Source organism: Manis javanica, chromosome 9 (genome assembly GCF_040802235.1).
Source record: "Manis javanica isolate MJ-LG chromosome 9, MJ_LKY, whole genome shotgun sequence".
NCBI lineage: Eukaryota > Metazoa > Chordata > Mammalia > Pholidota > Manidae > Manis > Manis javanica.
The window spans coordinates 54,417,995-54,442,968 of NC_133164.1; positions in this window are offsets into that span (position 1 = coordinate 54,417,995).

Sequence of the window (24,974 nt, forward strand, 5' to 3'; positions counted from 1 at the left end):
TGAGAGAGAGAGAGAGAGGCCAAATGGCCCTTGAGAGCCTTGGGTCCAGCTCTCCACCTGGATTTCCAATTTTACATGAGCCAGTGAATGCCCTATTTGCTTAAATTAGTTGGAGTTGGGTTTCTGTCGTCTGAAAGCAGAGTCCTGACAGAAATATTTCTATTTCTTTTCTCTGCCTCTCTGTCAAATTCAGTGGCAAAGGATATATGTACTGGTTATTTTCATTTAGAATAAATATCACTGAAATTTCCATCTAAAAATGAATCCCAAGTCTGTGACATATGTTCTACCTATATTTGACATAAACAACACTTTCTTACATTGCCCTTGCATTGTAAATGTTTGAAAAGGTTTTCACATGTATCTTGGAGTTTATTTTTAAGAGGCTTTGACCTGTATAAAATAGTACTACTCAAATTTTCCTCTAGCTAGAGATGTTGATGAGTAGTTATAACACCAGTTGCATGTACTTAGTGAAGTCCATTATGTTTGTGCATTCAGTATGAACAGGTTAGAAAGTTGATTTTCCCAAGGTTTGGAAAATGACAATGGAAGTGAAGCTCAGGAGCCAGTTTATACTTGGGGTTCTAGGACTAACAATAGTTCTTTTCCTTTAATAGAAAGAGATCTCAGCCCTTTTCTCCCATGGTTGCTCATTTGTTGTCATGAATAGACTTATTTTCCCCATTGCTATATTCTTGATCCAACTTTTAAGAGGAGCAGATGTCCCTGTATAATATTTTAAGCCACTTGTGCTAATTAATGATGTAGATAATCTTGACAGTCAGTTTTGAAGCAAAGCATGCTTCAGAGAGGCCAATGCTTTCCCATAGGAATAAAAAAAGGTAAACTTTCAAATTGCTTATGACTAGTTATTAGAAGCAAACCCTCAAAGACAGCAAAACAGAGCAACCAGAATTACTCTGCTTTCATAAGAAAAAGAAAAAGACAAATGCATCATATGGCTGTATTCAAAAAGAAGAGAGTCAACTCTAAAACCTTCTTGGTTTCTTTCCAGTGTAGATTTTCCTGTTTCTCACATGCACATTGTAATGCAGTTGCTTCTGGCTTACTTAGCATTTGCTGTAAAAAAAAAAAAAATTAAGATTCCCAAAGCACAACATATTAATGCTTACAGTAGAGCAAAAAGTTTTACCCAACTTCTAGTATTGAAAAATTCTTTTAAATTTTTAATTGTTTCAAAAAATTTCAGTGATCAGTTTTAAGAGTTTGTTTTGCCACACTCTAAAGTAACATTCTATAACAGAATTTGTTGGGAAGGTTACAGTAATATTTTTAACACCAGTCCATCACGGTTTGCTTTGGATTTTAAAAATCTGAATTCCTTTGTTGTATTTTGCTTTCAGTCTGAAATCTGTGATGTTCTGATTTTTACCAAGAGTTTAGCAGAAGCATTTAGATTATATCTATTTGTTTTGAGAATTCTGCTAAAAATAGTTTTTTTTTGAAGCATGTTTCTACAAAGCAGAAAAATGACCACATGGTTTCAAATGATTACAGTTAGTGTTATGGGAAGGCAATTGCCACCTTTTCCATCTTCATTCATCCATCTTCATAATCTCTCCTCTTTCTTACCAGTTTATCAGTTTTCTTCAATGTGTACATAGAGCCCTGTCTCAGAACATGAGTAGTTATGAGAATAATGTCTACATCATAATTTAGTGTCCTTTTTACCCTGGATGGATTTTCTCCACTCTAAGCATTAAAAGAGATGCTTTAGACTCAAGCAGTTTCTACAGTGGCAGCTTCCTCACTTTAATGAAGGATGACTGGTATCCCAGCTTCTCATGAATTCCAGCTACTGTGTTCTAGATGTCATGTCACACACATTGTCATGAGCCTTGTAATCCTAACACAAAATGTAAAATAATTTTGTATTAAGAATGAGAACTATGATACCATTTTATAGATGGGAGAACTGAAACATAACCTGGAACTTAGTCAGCATCTGCATTGTATAAAGAGATTTTGCAGAAAGCCTACAAAAGAAAGAAAATTACATGCAAGTTCCATTAACATTAATGAAAGTTTCTGAATATTGGTGAAAATGGAAAGTCAATGATATCCACACTTGAGAATTTTGTTAACTCAGCAGTGGGGCTTTTCCAAACCATCCTGGGTGGCCAAAACGACTGCTTATTCAAAGCCAAATGCTACCGTGCAATGCCCCTGCAGAGCAGAGAGAAGAAATGCAAAGTTTAATTAAAAAGAACTCAAGAGCTAGAAGATCAATCCTGTTGTTAAATTATAGACATTTTGGAGAACTAAATATTTAAATGATTGATCTTATTTCTCAGGCACCCTTTGCCTGATCTTGGATTGGACTCTCCCCACAAAAGCCAGCCAGATCATGGAAGTCCTTTTTCTCCCGAAGGGCACTACTCCTTTTTCTACAGTTTCACTTGTTCTTCCTTTTCCAGGTCTTGACGAATAGCACTGGAGTGGCATCTTCCTCCCCATTCTCCTCAAGCGGGTTTCTCTCTAGACCTTTGGCAAGTTTGGGACTGGCACTAAATTCAGCCTTAAAGATGTCACAAGTGGAGCGTGGATGGTTTTGTAGATGCAGAGAGAAGGATGATGGTGGCATTTGCAAATCCTTGCTTTTAATGTTTTCCGCTATTCACCATTAAGATGCTGAGACAGGCAGACTGCAAATCTAGGACATGCCTCTGTATCTAGCAGAGACCTGAGGATTCCTTCTGCCCTCTGAGAGCTCCACTTATGGTATCTGGTGATTATTTCCTCTTATCTTGACTCTCCAACCTTGTCCATGAGGAAGGACCCTTGTCTGGCCATTTTTAGGCCAGGAGTGAGGGGTGTCACAATCAGTTACCTGCAGTTCTTTTATTTTTCCATAAGTTGCTCACCTCTGGAATGAGGGTACTTTATAAACCTGAAACCTAATGCTTTTTTATTAGATTGTTCTTCTTTGACCTATCCCCACATTCTTTCCATTTAAATAACTGATCCTCATAGTCAGGACTGTCCCCAGATATAAGTGGGGAAAGTGGCTTGAGGGCTACTAACAGTCTCAACCATCTGAAGTGATATGCCCCCATGTGCCTGCCCCAATATTTATGTACTGTAAATATTGAGTTAAATCCTTTGGAATAAGGGAGGACAAAGTTCTTCAGCACCCAAGGCAAAGTTCAAATAAGTGACCTGGAAGAGGAAATATATTAGTCCAGTTTATACCCACTAACATTTTACCAAGGTTTGGTCCCTCACATTAGATTGTGGTATTTTTGAGAGAGAAGGACTTTCAAGCTTATTTAGACGATGTGCTTTTCAAAAGTGGAAAGTGAAACTCTGCATTTAAGTGACCTGCTCAAGAGTTAGGGTGGCATAGAATCAGAATCCAGGTCTTTTACTCCCAGTCCAAAGGTCATTTCATTTATATATCTTCTGACTTGAAAAAGTTTGGCACAGCTGGAAGAGACTGGGATCAGGCATTAGCCATACAACAGGGACGGGCGGCATGGGAGGACACGAACTGTCACAGACAGTGAGAAGTGTGGGAACCGAAGTCGGAGCCTTCACGGCCACCGTTCAGGGCTGGATTGTTGCCACAGGTCCCACCAGCTCGGTGCCCATTGGTGAGGGATATAGGGACAGGGAGTTGGCAATGCGCATCTCTTAAGGCTCAGCCCTGAAGGAGCGACCTTACTCTACACTGAGGGAAGAGATCTGGGGAAACTGGTCAACACATGAGGCCCTTGGAGAAGTCAGACTCGGGAGAGCCATTTGAAGCCTGACAGAGTAAGGCTCAAAGTGCCTGAAAACGATATGGAGCAGCTAAGACTAATTTTTGTCCCACATTTTCATCTAGAACAGAGCTATTAGTGTTACAAAATAACAATTCAGACTGGTGAATTCAGTGTCCAAGAAAGAGCCATATGAACACAGAATTGGGTAAAGTCCCACTCTGATGTTAAACACCTTTACATTGTAAAGGAAATTGTGGTCGATTTTCTTTTGTGAGTATGTGGGACTTAATGATCTTCCTGTGAATAAAGTCAGCCAGTTATGGATCTCAGTTTATAGACAGAAAAGAGAAAAGTAAAAGAGCACAATGGCCAAATAACTACCCTGAGAACATAAAATCTATGTTCTACACATCACAGATATCACGTCCTTAAATCCAAGACTGTGTCCATGGCTAAACCATAGTTTCAAGTGGAGTTCCAGAAGTTGTAGCATATTCTGTTCCTCTGTTACTTGTTGAGTTACACAATTAGGTTTTTAAAGTATTTTGTAGTATCTGTTCTGAAACATGTCTTATAATTCAAATTACTTCTTTCTTTCTCAGCATTTCTGTAAACATCCATACATTCTTCCTGTCTCACTAGCTTCTGCTTTTCAGTCAGCTTTGCAGGCACCTTCCTCCCCTTCAGGACCTCTAAGTACTGGCCCTACAGGGCACTCAGTGCGCCCTCTCCCCAGGTGATCTCCAGGGCCATGGCTTTGCATATCAGCTGTACACCCAGGACCCCCAAATTTAGCTCTCCAGCCCTTCTCCCCTTTCCAAGCTGCACACTCTGACCCGACTCTGCTCAGTAGCTCCTTGTGGATGGCTAGAAGACATTTCAAGTTTAGCATATTCAAAAAAGAATTCTTGGTTCCATGGCCACTTCTCTCCACATTCTTAGACCTACTCCACCCAAGTCTTCTCTATCTTGATAAGTGGCACTACTATTCATCTGCATGTCATAAACCTGAAAGTTTGTCTTTTCTTTTTCTCCTCACACCCCCATATCCAGTCAGTCATCAAATTCTGTCAGATTCACCCACCTCCAGCTATAGTCGTAATTGTGACCTCTTTCACCACCTCCACCTCCGCTGTCATCTTACAACCCTGCTGGCCTATTTATGGTGTCCGGGAGACCACTCTTACCCTTAGCAATCTTTCCCATATAGCAGCCAGAGTGACCAAATGCTGAAATCAATCATGTTTCTTCCCTATTCAAAAGCCTCCACTACCTTCCCATTGCCCTTCCTAGAAAACCTCAGCTCTCCATTGTGGCCTGTCCGACACTTGCCCCCACCGATCCTGTCCAGCTCAACTACCAAATTGCTACTTCACTCCAGTCACACTTGCCTTCTTGCTTTCCTCTAACACATGAGTTCTTAAACTTTCCTTGCCTTGGACCCCTTCAACAGTCTAGTAAAGCCTATGGATCACCTGTCAGAAGAAAGTTTTTAAACGCATGAGATAAAATGCATAAGATTACAAATGATACAATTACATAGAAGTATGATTATCAGAACATTAAAAATCAAACGAGCAATACAGTAATGTATGTGCTTCTCCATCATGTTAAATAATAGGACCTAGCAGCAGCTCTCATAACTGTTATAATTTTGAAGCCTTCATTTGCACAAAGGACATTTGCAGGTATGTGCAATGACTGTAATGTGATATGGAAGCATCTGTGATTTCTACGAGCAGCAGAGTCACAAAAACTGCTAATGCTATGGCAGCTTGTTTGCTTATATTCATTAGTGGAGGAAATGTGAAATTTCAGTTGGAAGTTAATAAAAACAGAGAGTAATTTTTTTTTCCATTCAAGTTCAGGGATCTCCTGATTCTATCTGTGGACACCCCCCCGAAGTTAAGAACTCCTGCTTAACACACCAAGCTCATTCCTACTTCCGTAACTATCTACCTGTGGTTCCCTGACATGGAATGCTCTTCCTCCTGAACTCTGCGTGGCTCCCTTTCATCTCACTCAAGCTTCTGTGCAAAGGTTGCTTTCTTGCAGAGGCCTTCCCTGACCCTCTAGCTGCAACAGCACACAGTCCACATGTCACATTCCTTCCCCCTTGTTTTGCTTCATCACCTACCTTACCATTCTTTGAAGTCATGCTGCTTGTGTGTTTGTTTCTGTGTTTATTGACTTCCAGAAGGCAAGCTCTGTTGTCAGCCTTGCTCTCCAAAGCCCAGCATCAAGAACTGGGCCTGGCACAATAAAGCACACAGCAAATATCTGTGGGATGACTGAATGGCTGGAAAAGGATAAACATGATGTAGACCTTTAGACATGTGAAAGTATGTCTCCTGGAAAGAGATGTTTTGTTCTAGATTCCTGTCAAAAAGGACATGTTTCTACAGGTTTTCAAATTTTTTTCAAAAGGGGATTTCTAACAGGGAAAGTATGTTCCATATTTTTATAGTCTTATAAATATGGTTCATGATACAGTTTGGGCATGTGCCTGGATCCCTACCAGAGGACTGACTATTAAACTACCAACAGGTTGGCAAACCTCTATCACACTGTGCAATTGCTTGGTTTGACTACCTTAATTAACACACAGCAGGTTACTCCTAATAATAGCTATTTTCTTTTCATCTTCTGTCTTACCGATTTGAATCTGGCTGACCCTAAAAAGGGAATTTCAGTGAATTGACATTATACTTCACTCAAAAGAATAGAACATTATAGAGCAAACACAATGGCATATCACATTATACAGAGGCAATTTAATCCTTTATTGTAAGGAGTGGTTTAATACCAGACATGTTTGAGGCACTGGGAGATTTTCTGGTAACTCATTAGCCATTAAAAAGTGGGGTCTCTATAAATCAAATATAAAAATCAAATGAATAATCATATCTGACATGATTGTTTATAGTTCATGATGCGTGATCAAAACCGAAAGTTTCTGTGATATGACTGCCCTTGCACGCTGTTCATCATGTAAGAACTTATTCACTATGTAAGAACTTGTTCACCATGTAAGAACTTGTTCGTTATGCTTCAGAAGATTGGAGACTGTTGAGAATTAGGCTTGGGATTGATTAATGATTGTGCATTGAGTCCCCTATACAGAATTTTATTGTTAACAACCATTTGATCAATAAATATGAGAGATGCCCTCTTAAAAAAAAAAAGTGGGGTCTCAAACTCAGAAAAGTAAACACAGCTTCAGAGATAAATGGATGTAATTCTTGCAAATATGAGGCTGGAGCAATGTCTGTGGGTCTGAGCAAAAGCTGGAGTCTGTGGGTGGGATTTCCCAGGCAGAATGTGTAGAATAAGAGCAGGAACCAAAGTTGGCTCTTAAGGAACCAATGGAAGAGAAAAAAACCAGGAAGAAAACTTGGAATCAGAAATACTAAGTCGTTCAAGTATCTACTTGGTCAAGTATAAATTGACTTACTAATTGCCTAAGGTATGTAATCCCTGACTAGTTCTCAGAGATAAGGAAGAAGAAAGGGGAAAGGTAATACATGTTCTATGACCTTTATAAAAAAAGAGAATAAGATACAGCACAAATGTAACAAACAACATCTGAAAAATGCTAGTCATTTCTCATTCGCAAATTATCTTACAGAAGCAAATACCTAAATGGAAGAGTTGGCAAAATGTAGCACTTGATACAGAAATCCAGAGAAAAATACTAGGGCAAATCTCAAGTGAATACAGGAATAACTCTGAGAGCTAAAAAAAGGAAAGTTAAAAAAAAAACAACTTATTAAATGCCAACCAGTGGATATGGCCCTGCTAAACCAAGAAATTGTTGGTGTTCCCAGAGTGTCTGTGCTAAGTAACTGAAATAAAATGATTTTTATTTCAGCAATTGCATTTTGAACAGAAAACTGGAAGCAGAGTGAAGCAGAAATTATGCAATCTGAAACAAACTGACATATATATTGTATGAACACACAGTAGTGAAACACAGAAAAGGAAAAGTCATTTCATTGCATTTATGCAAGTGCTTTGACTAATTTTGGCAAATAAATTGATAATGTTTCTAAATGGCAAAGAGAACCCATCTTAGGTGCATTAATCCGTTTTCCTGATGAAAATGAACTGACTGGGAGATTCCTTCTTTTAAGCAAGGCACTTCCATTTCATGGCAATCTTCCAGTATATGAAGCAGTTGAATCTGATTGAACCTGGCTGACCGGGCACCCAGAGCCCTGCTCACTGAGACTCCCCCTCCCCCTCAGCACTCCACCACCTTCCTCCACCCTTGTTCTAGGCAGCCCCTGAGGAGCATCCATGGAAACCTAGAGGGCTGTGCAGCAAGGACAGAAAACCGCAGGATTCAACTAAAAAAGATGCAATGAATGAGGTGCTGCAAGAACTTGAATTCATTCCTAACATTTGCTTAGTGACCTGATCCAGTATAAATGTATCCACTTAGGAACTGAAAGTGCTTTAAGCATCAGAAAAATGTCAGCTTGGACCTAGATTCCAGTTTCTTTATCTCTGCCATAGCTGCCAAATACGTGTACACCTTCTAGGTTCTAGTTCTATCTGAGCAATGGTTGCAGTGCCGGCCCCAGCACAGTGGTGGTGGGGGGCATGGAGGAGAACTGGATTTGGTGGGCATTTTTCTACTCATTTTCCAGAGAAGCAGGGTAGGAAATTAAGGAAGCTTAAGCTTCAGGACCTCTCACTCTCATGGACCCCTCCTATGACCCCAATTAATGAGTGTCACCAATCCAAGGAGTGCTGAAAATTAGTCACTATCCAACCTTGAGCTGTGGAAATCTTATAGCTCGTATATGAGAGAAATTTGGTAGAGGTTCTCCCAATCTTAAAAGTTTACATGACATGACCAATAACATGTTGTGAAGTCAAAAGAAACTATTATTATAAAAACCAATTTTCCATCAATCATGTGAGGGGAAAGATTGAATTATCCGATTTTTGCTCTAAGAAATCATGGTGCAAAATCAGGTAATATAAAGAAGCAATTAAAAAGTATGCAGCAAAAAAAAAAAGTAGTAAAAGAGGCATTAGAGAGGTATATTAGGCAGCTAAGAAATAAAAAATATTATAATATTTTTCCAGGTTTTATACTGTTTTTATTATTGGTCATCTTTTTAAACTTTAAAATTTGTTGTAATTTCTTTTCTCATTCTAAAGCAATATTGAATTTTGTGCTGATTTTGTAGTTAGTATTTTGTATTCTTTTTAAACATTGTGCAAAAATTATACAAATTTTAGGGTCACAAAGCCTGGATTCACCCTTGTCTGCCAGCAGAGATGGGGAAAAGCTACCATGGATGGGAAAATCAAGTGTCAAAGGGCAGAAATCTTATTTTAGACCATTTTCATAACAAACGTCAGACCACATCCTCTACCCCTGAAGCCAACTGGATCCTTTAATATTCAATTATCATTATGCACTTAGAAGAAAATTACTAGTATAACAAGGATCCCCCTTGCCTCCAAGTTGGGGTTCAGCAATGGGTATAATTGTAAGTTGCTGGTGTGGGCCTGGAAGACATTTATTTGCATGAAGAACAGAGGAGCCTTCTGGGAAAGAACTCATTCTTGGGGAAGCAAGAGCCTCTCATGGGCAGCTTGACTCTGTCGTAAGGCCTTGCCATTAAAGTTCTGTGCATAGCCGTGTTTGTCTGGACAACAGAGTGTTCATGGACAGCACATGCACACTTAATCACCCACCATTCACTCATGTGTGAGTCCTTTGCAAGAAGATCTGGGCCCTGAGACAGAAGCTCCTCTCGGGCCTCTGTAGGACCGTGAAGTGAAGGGGACCCTTCCTAAGAGGGGGCAGAGCCAGGGAGACATTAGCATCTTGAAAGCTCCACTGCTTGCCAGTGCTTGGCACAAGACAGCAGCCCAGCAGGCAGCTGGTGGGCAAGAGAGGTCTGGTGGACACAGCGGAATAAATTTGTCCACAGTATGTGAAGACTTCCAGAATACTAGGGAGACACGTTGCAGAGGACTGAGGACATCTTGGCTTAGCTGTGTGTGGGCAGGAACCAAATTTGGCTTATTACTAAGAATATAATCCAGCTCCAGGGAGGTAAGGTATGAGGAAACTGATGTTATGTTTGTAGTGACAGAGTGCAGAGTTGAATTTCTCACGAGTAACGTAGTCAAGGGGACCTGCCACACACTAGCCGTGTGACCTCACGCCTCTGCCTCCTCACATGTAGGAACTTGTTGCCAGGCTGGACAGATGATCTCTAAGGTGTCTGCTAGCTCTAAAATTCCACAGTTCCCACTGAGCCTCTTTATGGGCCTACTAGGGTAACATCAAACAATTAAAAGAGATTCTTGTTAGACAAGAGAGCATGCTAAAAAGAAGCAAAGTTGCCTTCTAGAAATTTTTGTTAGTTTTAATAATGAGCAAATAAATGGCATCAAATGAAGAAGCTGAGCTATCTCCCACAGGTCCCATGCACATGCACAACACTGTGTCTCTATCAACACAATAAAGACCTGGTTCTCTTTCATATGGGCTCACCAGTCACTGCAGCATCTGGAAGTTTAGGGAAGCATCTCACTGTAACCAGTTAAAGATGAGATGTATGAGGCAATGATACATATATGACCCAGTAAATACAGTAAAACAAACCCATGTGTACATAAACTACTAGTCTCTGAAGACAAAGATGATCCTGGCAAGAGGGATATTTTACATGACCATATCTAATTATGGCTATTTATAATATAAAGAGCTGAGAATAGCTACTCTTTGAATGAAGTCAAGAGATGCCTTATAATGGGTGTTTCTCCTGTAGTTGGGAAATAGCAGCAAGGGATCATCAAATCTGAAATTTGTCAAACAGAGGGCCAGCGAGAAGACGTCAGCCTCCGATCTGGCTATCAAAGTCTTCAAATGAATGTTTTCTTTATTCTACAGAAATCATATACAAATTTTTTCAGTCATGCAAATAGCTGGACTCCCACAGGCCTAAAGAAAGTGACTTTTGGAATCATGCTGAGACAAAGAACACCTATCAGTTTCAAGATGAACAAAATGAAACCCAGAGAAAACAAGGGACTTTTCTGGTGATGCATGTCTCAGAAGCACAAATGCAACTGGAATCTGGGGCCACTGAAAAGCTGAAATTCAAAGGACAGGGCTTCTGCAAGGACTGCAGAATAGGGCAGTAGAAGAAGATAGCTGTAGGCACCTTAACCAAGAATGTTGTGGCAGTGGCTCCCTTGGAATTGTGTTACTTGCCCATCCGTACACGGTGGCCCTGCGCTGTCCCCCTTTGTCCTACTCAGAATCATTTAGCACCAAGTCCTGTGACTAGCAGTCCCAGGAGAAGGAAGGGTGGATGCCCTGGAGTAGCATTCTGCCCCACCTACTGCCTTTTCCTCTCCTAGGAATGCATTTTTTTAATGTTGCTAACAAAGTGGAGTTAATGGCTTTCCCAGATGCCCTGCAATCAGACAAGACTGCAAATACCCAGAAAGAGCAAATGAATTTTAATGCACGTCAGAAAGGTTAGAAATGAGAACAGAAAATTAGGGAATTATGACGAACACTGAAAATCCTTAGCTTGCTGGGGAAGATGACAGGCTGGAATTCTCCAGTCTCTTGCATCTCTGCTAAGCATAGCTACTGCTAAAGAGAATATGGAACAAAATGTAGCTCAGAATGGGAATCTTCAGAAAGCAGGGGGCTCAGGTGGAAGGGCACAGAGGAGAAGGTCAAAAGGGTACTCAAAAAAGACAAGGAAGCCCGACTCCTTGTAGAAAAATATGCAGCACACCAGACTTCCCTCAAGCACGCCCATTGACTAGCGACTTCTGTTAACATCATTGGCTTCTACTGAAGTTATTCTAAGAGACAGCAGAAAATGGCCCTAAAATTATACATCATAATCCATGTCCATGGCAGGGAAATATCATAAACCTGGTGTGGATATAAAGAAACCTGCTTCAAGCTCCTCTACCACAACCTGCCCACATGTGCTTCCTGCTCATGCCACAGGGCTTGCCCCCACCTGCAGGCCCCTGCTATTTCTCTGGAAATCCTTACCTTTCAGAACCTTTCCCTCAATTTATCTCTTATGTTCCCTTCTGTTCAATATCATGTCCAAGGAAGAACTGATACCAAAGACTCAGTAAAATTCATGTTTAGACCATTAAATCTCAACTCTGGCTGCACGTGGGAATCATCCAGGAGCTTTGTATGCCCATGCCTGGCTTCCACTCCAACCAAATAAATTATATCTCAGGCTGTAACCAGAGCACTGGCATGTGTTAAAAGCTGGTGCAGGTCAAGGTATCCTCCACCTCTGACAGTTAAATCAGTGATTCTCAAACGTAGCTCAAATTCAAAATTCTTTTCTTTGAATTTCAAGTCTTCAGGAGCCCCAGATTCTGTTTGCATTTTTGGGGGAGGTTTAAAAAGCCCAATGCCCCAACTGCACCGGGTATCAAATCAGAATTTCTGAGCATGGGAACCAGATATCAGTATTTGTTAAGATGTCTCAGATGCTTCCAAAGTTTAGCCAGACTTGAAAACCAGTGAATTCAATGACAACAATCCAATCCAAACACCAGGATCTCTCTGAAGTACCTGAAAGGTAGAAAGTCTTCCAAGCCAGAGGCAGGAAACCAGCAGAGTTTGGCTGGAGCCTCCTTGGTGGTATTAACAAATCGAAAGATAGAATGGGTCAATTAAAGGGGGATATTGGAAGAGAAAGTGGGAGTCAGAAGCGAAGGACTTGCCAAGGGGAGAGTGCATGGGTGAGCTGACAGGAAGATCCTGTCCTCTCTGCTTGGTAAGCCCATTCCTGAAGAGGAGGTGAAGGCAGGGGCTTAAGAAAATCTGACACCCTCTGACACAAAACCATCTCTCTATTATCCTCTGCTCAGCTGTACTCAAGCTGTGCCCTCATTGCTGTTTGTCTTCCTATTTAGTTTCCTACTGGGAGAGAATGTGTTCACAAATGTCTTCTCCACTTAAAAGTTCTTATTTCTCATTGCAAATTAATAAATTGTGATTTGGCTTTACATAGCAGTCTCTTGAGAGCTTCACTGATGTGAATCTGTGCTGAAAGCCTGATCTACTCTCTCGTGTTGATAAAGTCCAGTTCCAAGTCTACAAATCAGTTTCACCAAAGTGACACCATCTCAAAATTCCTGGGGCTTAGCCCAGAACCTTTCTCATGATCATTCTCCACCAGGATGGGAGGCCCTGGAAGACACGGGTCAATGCTGTATTCTTCTGTGTGTCACCAATACCCAGCCTAGTGCTGGGACATTCTAGGCAAGCGTGATGGTCTAAATACTTACACCTAGGTCAGCAGCACTGCCCTTACCCACAGCATACGAGCCCTGGTGCTGGGGCAGGTTCCTGGGGGCACCTGTGGGGCCAGGTGTGAGTCTTGTAGGTACCTGGTCTTAGGAATTCAGGAGTTGCCAGGGGATTGGTACGTCTGGAGCAGAGGGGGACACTGGGAAGGCTCAACGTAGTGACATTTTTGCAATCAGCGTGGAAGTATTTTGATATTTTTAAAAGTAGTGGATACAGCCATATGGGTACATAACAACTAAATATAAGCTTTGTTTATAGGTAACAAATATTTGTTGATTAGGTGAATACCACTCAGTAACGCATCCTTCCTGAAGCTGGTGGTACTCCACTATCTGTCCACAACCAGCACGTGCCAAAGCCTCCTTGCCTGAGCTGCTTCGCATCAGACCCATGCAGAGAGGACAACTAAACCTAGTCTTCGCTTTCGATTACATAACCCTGGGAGCTGGTTGGGTCTGGTGGCTGGGATGTGAGGGGTGAGAAGAGAGAGGAGTGTGGCCTCCGCACAGGATTAATGATATAAACACCAGACTACTTTAGCTTTAATTTAAAAAGGTACAAAAGCCTCCTCTTTTGCAACTGTGAAACTCCCCTGGCAAAATTACAGTTCTTTGCATGATATTCGAAAGCTGTGTCCTCAGACAAGAGCAAAATGCCCGTTAGCCTAATCCTTATGACTAGGCAGCCTAATCAAATAAGAACAAAACTGATCCCCTTGGAAGTGGGATCTACTGATTTCCTGACAAAGCAACTGTCTAAGAACTGCCTCTTTAGCATTCTTCTCTGTCTCTGGCATTTGATATTGCTGGGGCATGTCACTGGGTGAGAGTGCTGGGAGGCACTTGGTTACAGTGTCCTTCCTGCTTTGTCATGCTGGTGGTGGCATGTCCATCTCCCGCTTCGGGGCACCTTAAAGGGACATGTGCAACTGATGAAACAGAAAGCACGCAAAAGTTTTTTTGGTTAATTTGTTTAATTGTGTATTGTTAAATATGAAAATATACCTGATCCAAGTTCATTATGCTGTCCAAAGTTTTGGCTTCTCAGACCTCTTCCCTGGCTATTTTACTCTCCCCTATTTCCTAACCCCCATTACCCTAAAAATTAGCAAACTCTGTCTTGTCTTACTATTGTGAAATCTAATTCAGAGATAGATTTAGAAAAGGTTGGTATTCTTCCTAACATAGTTTATAATTTCAATACACAAATTGTTTCATAGCTTCTGGGTGTATATGGTTAGAATGAGCATTATTTGGTGCCCAGTAATAATAAAAAGAATTGTTTACACAGGTGGATGGCTACCTATCATGTTATAGTTCCAAGATACATCGAGAACAACTCTGAAGGTGGCCACAACCTCAAGACATCGTTTCTAAGTTACTATTTTGGTGTCGTCTTCCAGGCATCTCAGAAAACTCTCGGCTGAGATAGAAACAGAAAAACTTTCATTATGCAAAAGAAAAATCTATTCTATCTTGTGAGCCAGAGAGAAAATAGCACATGAACTCGGGCCTGCCAGGCTACCCTCTTGCCAGCTGATTCAATGGGCAGAAGTGAGAATGTTAATAAACACTCTAACGAAAGGAAGTTGTTGGATAGTAATTAACATATGCTATTAGTATCTGTCCCTTTGGCCAGACACTGCAGACAGGCTGAAACCATACATACAAATGAGTGTCTGCTAGGACTGTGTAGGGAAGAAAGGGGACAGTCTCATTGTGAACGGCTGGTGTTGTCAGCAGCTTTAAATCACAGGCCACTTAGTAACAAAAAACAGGGAAGGCTTTTGTGTTCTGGAACAATCATGGGATTGAAAATGTTTCAATTTTAATAAGCATTTTTTCATTCTTGTCTTTTCTTTCACCTCAAAACATGCTGTTTGTAGTTGTTTTTTTTACGAAAATACTGGCTTAGGTTTTTGTTTTTGTTTTTTAATCAATGAGTGCAAGACTGCAATTTAGGGCTTTTTGTTTTAAACCACAATTTCCTAATCTCTCCAGGAAAAGAGGTGATTACGTGAGTCTCATGGGTACCCTGGTAGTTGCATTTCTCAGGATTTACATTATCCCTTTCTGCTTGACCTAAAATGGCTTATAAATCATACCAACTACTTCCAAATGCTGCCTCTCACAACACAGTGGAAAAGTCAGAACCAAAAACACAGAAGGCAGTGGGCTTCAACAGACTCTTTTTGCCAGTGGAAAACAGGCCCAGAAAGGTGAGCCAGTGTTCCTTAAATCATGCTGATATGCAGGGGACATGCACATTCATGGAGAAAACTCAACATTTCAGAAATACCAGTAGCAGGGAATCTTGATGCCCTTTGGCAGTGAGATGTGATCCGGAGTTAAAACTAGAAACACGAGCAGGAACAAAGTATCAGCAGAAAAAGACAATAATCAGAAATCAGAGAGGTCAGAGTAAAATATGAGGACAAGGAAGACTGACACCACAAATAAGTATGTGGGAGTGTTTGAAAGAGTCAAGTGTGAAAGTTAATACATAATTTTCCTCATAAATTCATTTGAATGACTGGATTTAGGCATTTGTGATAAAGTTAGCTAAAGTTTACCTTTGGGTTGTCTTTGAAGAAACAATTTTTTAAACTGATTAAAGGAAGAACAAAAATATAAATTAATTTAACCTACTTACGATAGCAAAATAACTTTCAGGCATTGTTCAAACTTGTATTTTTTAATGCAGTGTGCTGCCTTTAAATGAGTAACATCCACTTGCTAAAACAGACCCAGAAAAACCTTTACTTGCATCTTTTCAGTAGTGGTAGTTCACCTTCTGACTGGTTGAAACCTTAAGGACTCTGCGTGGCGACGGAGTAAAATGGCCTTTCTCGAAGAACATTCTGGGGCGGGACCCAGCCAGTCTCAGAGGGTGGCGGCTCTCTGCCTCGCTTGCTGTACCGCAAGAAACTCAGTCAACCTGGGAGAGCTGCCCAGGAAGAGGGGGCAGTGCCAGGCTGTCGGAGAGCCTTTGGGCGGAACTGCAAGGCCCGCTGCAGGCAGCTCAGTGGTTTCTCTAGCCGACCGGCCTTTCTCTAAGCTGATGAGATCATTTATTCACCAATTTATTTGTTCAAAGACCTCGTGTGGAGCACCTCCTAGATGCCAGATGTGGTGCTGGTCCCTGGGTTTCCGTCTTTGAATGCAGGAGAATGGGTGTCTGTTCTTCCGCAGCTTTTTACATAAGCCACTTGTTGCTGCTTTCTGCGCTTGCCACTGGTCAGATTTTGTACCAGATTATAGCACCCTGAGGTGGCAATTTTTTGTTTTGGAAAAAGGACAAGGGACCAAAAGAAAGCATTCGAACAGTTAATTTATACTAGAAGTTTGTGGGCCTCACCATGCCCCACACAGCCCAGGCAGAGGATGTATGTTCATTTGAAGCTTCATACACTGGAATGGGAAGGTTAGTGCTTATAAAGACACTGGACATTATCTGGTGCAGGCCTTTCACTTAACAGACGAAGACACTGGCACACAGAGAGGAAAACAGCACTGTTCACGCTCGTACAGAAGGTTGGGGTCCTGCTTGCCTCTGGGGCACCATCTCCTGTGCCGACTTTTTACAAAAACCAATGTGAAGCCTTGCTCTGAATAGGAGCTATTTGAGAGCCAATAGGTATACATTAGGAGGAAAGATGAACTGAGACAGCTTTACCTAAAAATCAGGACAAAATACTAACTTAAAGATAGCCTTCAAAAAAATTTTTTATGAATGCTTATTAAAAAAAAAAAACAGGGTGTTGCCTCCCAGAGGCGTACTGTGAGTTGGACACCCCAGGACAGTGCCTACGTAGCCTGGATCAGACACGGGGAAGAGTGGTGAGTGAATTCCAGTCTGCGCTCCCAAGGCGGACCTCGAATCCTTTCCTGAAGATGTGTCCGACCAGGAGAGAAAGCCGCTTCTTGCTGGTTTCGGAGCCATGGTGACAGCAGGTGAATGCACAGGCTCCTTCTCAGGATTGTGTCACTGTGGCATCAGTGGTGACATGCTTATGCTCCAAGGCAGCCAGGCCAGATCCCAACAGGGGACAATGGCTTCAGCTGTTCATGTGGCCCACTGACCACCACTCTCTGGTTTCCTGAGTCCCTGTCTGTTTACTGCAGTCCTGCCGCAATTCTGCCCAGGAACCTCCTTTCTTTCAATGATTTGCTGCTGTTGTGTTTAATTGCAAACATAACATGCATTTGTTAAAACAAATTCCAATAGCACAGAAATATAAAGAATAAGAAATGAAAAATGAATAGTTTATGCACATGTTCTTCCAGAAAAAATACATTACATATGTGCATCTGTGTGAATATATGTATAGGCATAGACAACTTATATTTTTTATTTACATTATATGCACTTACATAAAAATGTTTTCCCAATATAAACTGTATCATACCATACGTATTATTTTGCAACTTGCCCTTTGCTCTAAACTACAAACTATGTATATTTTCCCATGATGTTACAAGATATGGATATACTTCAATTTATTTAATGAGTGCCCAATTAATGAACATTTAGGTAGTTTCCAATTCTCTGCTTTGAAAAATAGCCTTCGATTAACATTAGGCAACTTTTAAACTATCCTTTCCAACCCCTATCTCACATCCCACTTTAAGTTCAGTTATGTAAATGCACCACCATATCCCAATCTTATTATAAACTATGACACTTAAGTTCTGTGCTAGTTAGGTAACTGCTCTGCCAAATGAGGGGATGAATATGAGCTTTAGAATGTCATAAAAATCAAAAGATACTAAAGGATTAATACCACCTTTTGTTATATGTGGACTTGCCTGATATTTTGGTCTATTTTCCACCCCCCAGACAGCTGGCTATGTTTTACCTGTATTTTCATCAAATATTAGCATACAAAATTAAAACCAAGTTCATGCAGATAGTTTTATTACACATCTCCTTGGAAATGTGAGTGGCAATGTAGATGCTGCTGAGAGCTCTTTGCAGTGTCTACCTCAAGGTGGACTCCCCATAAATATTAAACCAACCCCATAGGCTAAGCTGAGCTGCAGAGGAACAGGCGCTCATCAGATCTCCACGGATGACCCACTTTGTACAAAGCCCTAAAGGTTTAACCAAAAAGAATAAGGCACACTCTCCACCCTCATGAACGTTGGCTATAGAAGAGCTAGGCACAAAACACCCCCTAAAACATTGCAAAATGAATTAAGTATACAATAGATGAACAAGCAAAGGGTAGAATAGAGAAAGTTCTGCATTCAAGAGAAATCACAAGAAGTAAGCCTTGAGTAGAATTTTGATGGCAAGGTGGGCAGTCAAGAGGAGAAGTTTCAGATTAAAGACTGAGGACACAGGTGCAAATCCCTGCTTCAGGAGCAGAGACAGTGAGTGCGGCACTCTGCCTAGACACTAGAGGCTACAGTGGAGTCCAGTGTGAGGCTGAAAAGACCCTTGGGTTGAATAGTTGAAAGCTGGGGATGGGAGAGTAAGGTGTTTCTGTGCTACTCGGTAGGCAGTGGTGGTCCATGGTAGGTGTGGGAATGTGCTCCATTCCATGCTTCAGAAAGATAATCTGAGATGCAAGATTTTTTCTCCATTCAGAGAAGCAAGATATTGAAGGCAAACAGGTGGGAGATCTTTTTGCAATAATCCAGCAGGGAAATGATGTGCTAGTTCAGGTCCTCTGAGGAGAAGATTTGTCTGTCCATGTTAGAGTTGTCTTTCAAACACCAGCTCTCAAAAATTAGATCAGTCATGTATACCAATGTGTGAAGAATGCCCTGTGCTGCCACCAATAAAAATGGAAGTGTGGCACAATTTGGAAAGTGTTTGGTTACAGAAGGTACGAAAACTGGAAAAGAGGAGAAAATTTTGTCCTGTCTTTATGTTATCGAGTGTCTAACCTTTCCACTCAGTGACCCCATTCCTCTTGCTGGTGTGTTCCACATGGGTAAACCCACCCCTGAAAGCTGACCAGGCTGTAAAACCAAAGAGGCTGACCAGCCCAGCTTGACATCTGCAGAGGTTTACTGAGGGGACCTTACCTACAGAAGCTTGCCCTAGGCAGCCGCACGACATGGAGATCTTCCAAGACACTTTGGGTTTAGGGATCCTAATTTATAGAAGCAGGAGAGAGGGTCTGCATGCAGGACAGCCACTTGTGTGAGCAATGGAACAGGAGCTAATGTCCAAGCCTTATCACTGTCATTTGGAGCAAGAGGTCTTGCTCCAGGGAACACTACTACTTGTTCAAGCTGGAGAACTTGTAAGGAATACTGGTGTGTCAAGAGAGAGGGAGTGTAAAGGTGATCCTTCTGCCAACATGGCGGGTTTGCCAAGATGGTGTTACTCGTGCTCACAATACAGTGTAGTGACTTTCTAGAATTTTATAGTAGTGGAATTTTAAATTGATGTCTATTTTTTAGTTATCATGCCCACAGGTAAGAATTTCCCTAGATTCCTGGTTCTCTTTTGCCCTATAACCAGAATGAAACCGTCTCTGCAGTCTCTGTTCTGGTATACTTCAATATTGAGTGCTAACAAGCACTTTACTTGCATTATCTAATTGTAAGCTCCATGACCGTCTTACAAGAGAGGCACCATCCATTCATTCATCAAATATTTGATTACCCTTTATGAGGTAGGTGCTGGGGATACAATAATGTAAAAAATGACAAAGTTGCTGTTCTCCTGGAGATAAGCTGATATTCAGGTGAGATGCAAAGATAATAGCAAATAAATGGGTGACTCCAGAATGTACTGTCAGGTGGCCATGAGGACTAGATGGGAAAATAAAGCCGAGAAAGGGGATGAAGGGGATAGAGAAGGATGATGAAGGAGGGGAGGGTGGACAGGAAAGGGCTATCTGAACAGAGGCCTGAGGGAGGCAGGAATGAACAAATCTAGGGGGAGAGCATTCCAGGCCGAGGCAACACTGACTCAAAGACTCCCCAAATACTCGTCTTCAAAACCTTCAGCCAAGGTGAGACGGCAAGTGTCCGAGAAACAGCAAGGAAGCCCGTGTGCCTGCAGAGCTGTGAGCAAGCAGCAGGACGACGGCATGGCTGGGACCCAGGGCCAGATCAGAAGGGTTCTCCTAGGTTTGGGGGTTTTTCTCAGACACCCACCAGTCAAGTAGGAGAGTTCATTCTTATCAGCACTTGGGGTTTTCAGGGGTTTTTTCTTGTTGTTTTTGATGCCATTCTGGAAGGGCACAGGGCCATCACTGCAGTTTTCGTTCCTGCGTCCCTGATGATGGCTGTCGGGGAGCACCTTTCTGTGTGCTTCTTTGTCCCAGAGTGACTTCTTTGGTGGAATGTTCAAATCCTTTTGCCTATCCTTTTGCTCATCATTTTAAAGTATTTGTCCCCCCTGTATGAACACAAACTCTCCTACTCTTCTCCTGTGTTTAAAATGTCCACTTATGAGGACTCCTCTCGTTCTACCCTTTCCCTCATTTGAATTTAATTCTAGGTATCCTCACCAGCCAAGACGGCCAGTGGAGTTTTATTTTTATAGTGTGTACTATGAAAGCCTTTGTTATTTACAAATATAATATTATACTTTCACGTTGATCTACTTTGTCAAATTGCCACCCCTAAGATTCTGACTTGACTCTGGGGCATGTGGCTCCAGCGTTCAGTCTCCTCATGTCATGGCCCTTTGGTGTTCCCGGGGGAGTTATGGAACTGGACCTGCTCTTTGGCAACAAGAAACATCTGAGTGCCAGGAGAATTTCAGTGCAGGGGCCCCAGGAAAAGCAGGGTAGTATCGGTGAGGGTATGTTAGGGCTGGAGGGAATAATTTTCTTCCACAGGATTCCAAAATTGTGGAAGCATTTAGAACAGCTTCACTCTCTAGAGTTAAATTTCATGAGTTATAATTAAAATACAATGGTGGAGGAAAGGCTACCATGTGCCAGAGACTTTGCATTTATTAATTCATTTAATCCTCACAAATCCCATTTGACAGATGAGAAAACTGAAACTCTTAGAGAGCTAGTTAATTGCAGAGGCTGGGCCACATCCCAGGGCTGTCTGCCTCTAGAACTTTACTTCTTTCCACAGCATTATTTGACTGCTTTATGGATTTAGTTTATATATAATGTTAGAAAAGATATTTTAAGAAGGTGGCAGTTTAGAGAATCACAGAGATCCTGAGAAGTGACAGCCTGCTGTAATTGGACTCAAGAAGGACAGAACTTATTCCTGGCACTCACTCATTTGCTTTGTGAAAACAGAGAAATAATTGAATATTCTTTTGATTTAGTTTACCTCTCTTTAACAGTGGTCTTCAAACTATTTTGAGTGCACATCCTACCAGTAAAAAAAATTTCAAGTGTGCTCACTCATAGAATGTTACCTATTCATAAAGTTATAGACATATAAAATTCCATTAGCATATTATGTAGGTTAAAAAAAGTTTACAGAAGCAGAAATCTCAAAAGGATGAGATAAAGATGAAATAACGAGATCTCTGCTCTCACCAGTATTTTTAGTTGGGACCATGTGATGAATTAGATTGTCCTTATTTTTACCTCAGGTGACAGATGAATAAGAGAGGTGTCTGCTCTATCATATTCTGGTTGTTGCATTTATATTTTGTTATTAGTTTTATCCTCTGATTCCATTAGAGAAATACCTTCAGGCTTGTTTTTATCAAGTTTAGTTTTATCGAAACAAGATTATAAAACCTGTAAATCCATGCAACCTGTCACATATAACCTGCCGTGTGTCCCAGCACACTGAGAACATACACATTATGGTGATGCTATTAACCTTTCCGAATTATGGGATTCCCTCAACTTTTCTCCTCACTTGTCCAGAACCTCTGACCTTCTGACAAGGGGGCTGAGAGAGGAGACCAATGTCAACCCATTTCTTAAATACTAGTAAAGTCTAATTTCTCTTTAATTTTTGATAAAAATAAATCTATGTTCAAATATTTTCTTATTGTACTCCAAAAGATTGCCTTGCATGTCCACTAGTTCATTTAAGGGACCCCTGATCTATAAAATGAGTGTATGTGTCCCCCAAATAGGGGAACAGTACTAGTCAATGCCATGAGTTCCATTACACATTGTTGAATTAAAATGTAAAATGCTAAAATGCCTTTAAGAAAAATATTACTGACTCTCTAAACTAATCTTGCTGCAAAATTGAGAAAATAAAGGAGTGCAGCTGATGGGAACCAAAGCAGGGAACCCAATGAAGCTTGAGCTCCCTGCACTTCTGAAGCTCACCTGTTTCCCGCTGCCCTTCTGACACTGTGGTCAGATCGGGGACAGCTGGAGGAGGCTACTTTGTCGGAAGTTCTTCTGGGTAAGGAACCCAGATGAGCGTAAGATCCATTACAAATACTCTTCTCAGAATTCTTGTTCCCATCTTCGGACATCTAAGCCATTTTTAAAACATCAGCTTGCCCCAGAACACCTGGACTCTGGTGCCCAAGGTGGAGAACAACCTGGGTTGGTCCAGATAATCATCCAAGACCAGCTCATAGGAGCCGCCCCTTGGAAAGCCTGAGCTTAATTCCAACCCAACCCCGAGAGTTGTGGATGGAAGTGAGTCAATCTCAGGAATGTGGTGGATTCTACATTTAGCCCCAAGTTAGTCACCATGGCAAATAGCAGGAGAACTGCGACTCTTGCTCCACCCCCTTGCCAGCTGCCAAACAAAAAGGTGACCAGTGCAAGTAGGAGCCTGGTGAGGAGGCGGGCCAGCTTGAGTACAGCAGAGAGTGCTGGGGCCAGGCAGACCCCACCCTGCCTGAAAGCCCTACTGAAGCAGAACACTATATAGCTTGATCGGAGTCTTGGCTATAACTTTAAATATATAGTCCTGAAGTAGAAAAAACGGCAGGTGAAAGGACCTGCAATTTTAAATACTTCAAAAAATCCACAGCACAATTGAGAAAATATAATTTGAGTGACCTAGAGGAAAAGAAGTTTCCAGTTTCTAAAACAGAGTTTATGTCAACCAAAACTACAACTAAGATGAGCCAGTCAGCAAACAAATATATTCTTCTACTGAAAAAAAATTATTTTTACATAGTACTTACTTTTTGTAATAGAAAATTTTCAAACATCTTACCAGTTAAATTTAAAAGTTACAGCAGAGCTTATAGTAAAAGTCTCCTTCCTTCTAACCCATCCCCCAGTCTCCCAATTCCTTTCGAGTTCAGAGATGCTGAGACAGTTCATCTTTACTGGCCAACAAATATGTGACTTATGGGTGAGTGGTTTGGCTTATGGGTAGGGGCAGTAATCCAAGAACAAATCCCAGCAAAATGGAAAAGTTGTTAATGATGTCTTTTTAAAAAAAAATTGTTCCATGTATGCACAATATGACAACATTGGTAGCATTATTGTCAGATATGAAACACAAGCGAAAGCCATAGAGGTTATCAGTACTCAGAAGAAAAATATTTTGGCAGAATGGGAAGAGATAACATAATTTACCTTCTTTTGGTTTTCTATGGGAGGTTTGGAGGCTCTTGACGATGAGAATCTTCCTGTGTTTGAGAGGGGCTTGGCTTCTGGCTTGCCCGAATTGCCCAAGCACAGCTGGCCCTAATTATTATGAAATCACATGTGACAAGAAAAACTTCTCTTGGTGTTGGAATGTGCCAAACCAGGGGGTGTAAAATCTAGTCATTTCCCATTAATTTCTCCTTTCTTTGATATAATTCTAGATTCTTCCCACCATCAGGCTCTTTATGGAAGTTCCTCTCATACAAACATCACTCTGGTCCCAGGTTCCAGGAACCCAAGAAATGATGAGTCATAATTTGAATGATTGCCAGTTAATCTCCTTTCCCACGGGGGTGAGTGAGAGAGAAGGTATAAAACGTTCATTAGGTACGTGATATTTACATTATCTCATTTAGTAATAGATGCCTATCCACCCCTCATATTTTCAATTTAACAGATATCATGAAATAGAACCAGAAAGCCTTGCAGTTGTGGTACATGCATCCTGTCCCCAGCCATTCCAATAATCATCTGTAACTTAAAAAGGGGGGTAAAAAGTAGTACTTATGAGGCAAAAATGTATAAAAATACCTTTATATATGAGTACTTAAAGGCCTCAAGTGCCACAGGTGGCTTCCAGCCCTAGTTTATGAAACCCTGTAATGTTTCCATGTTAAAATCTCCACCAGTGTCCCCAAAATAATTCACAATTTAAATGATAAATGTATGTGACTTAAGCTTCCTGTGTATCATGACAACACACAAATGACAATGGAGAATGGTAATTTGCAGTTTCTTTCAATCAATTCACAGGCTGTCAGAGCTTAAAAGTCTTCCAGGCTAGTCTTTTCCAAAGTTCCATCATGCATATAACACCTTCATAACTTAAGTGCAATTTAAAAAATTGTGTAGAAATTATATTGCATATAGCTAAAGGTCAAATAAAGCAGACTTCCACAGCCTGAAGTTATCACTTTCCATACTTCTAAATTCTAATTTCATATTTGCCCCCAGTTCTTTATTTTTAAAACAAGTCCCGACAGTTATACTTGGTTTTGTATTTTAGCAATGTTGATTGACTTCCTTCTTTGTAAGATTCAGATTAAGCTTAATTTCACTATTCCTTACCCAGCCCACCCTGACTCCCATCCTTCCCCATTCTTCCAATCAATGTTTTGTTGACATTACTTTAATGATGAGACCACTATCGACATCTGAGTTACATAGTGACCTGTGATTACTTTTCCTGCTCAGCTCTTTGTTTTCCTTGGGAAACCCTTTGTAGAGTTAATAATAGTACTATGGTTTGATCAGATCTTTTTACACACTTTCCACTAGTCTATCTCTAGACTCTGCCCAGTTGCATGAATCTTCTCTCAGTGTGCGTGCCCTTGGGGTCCCAGCAGTTTCACTTTCTTGAAGAATTCTCTTCTGGAGTCTTCTAAGC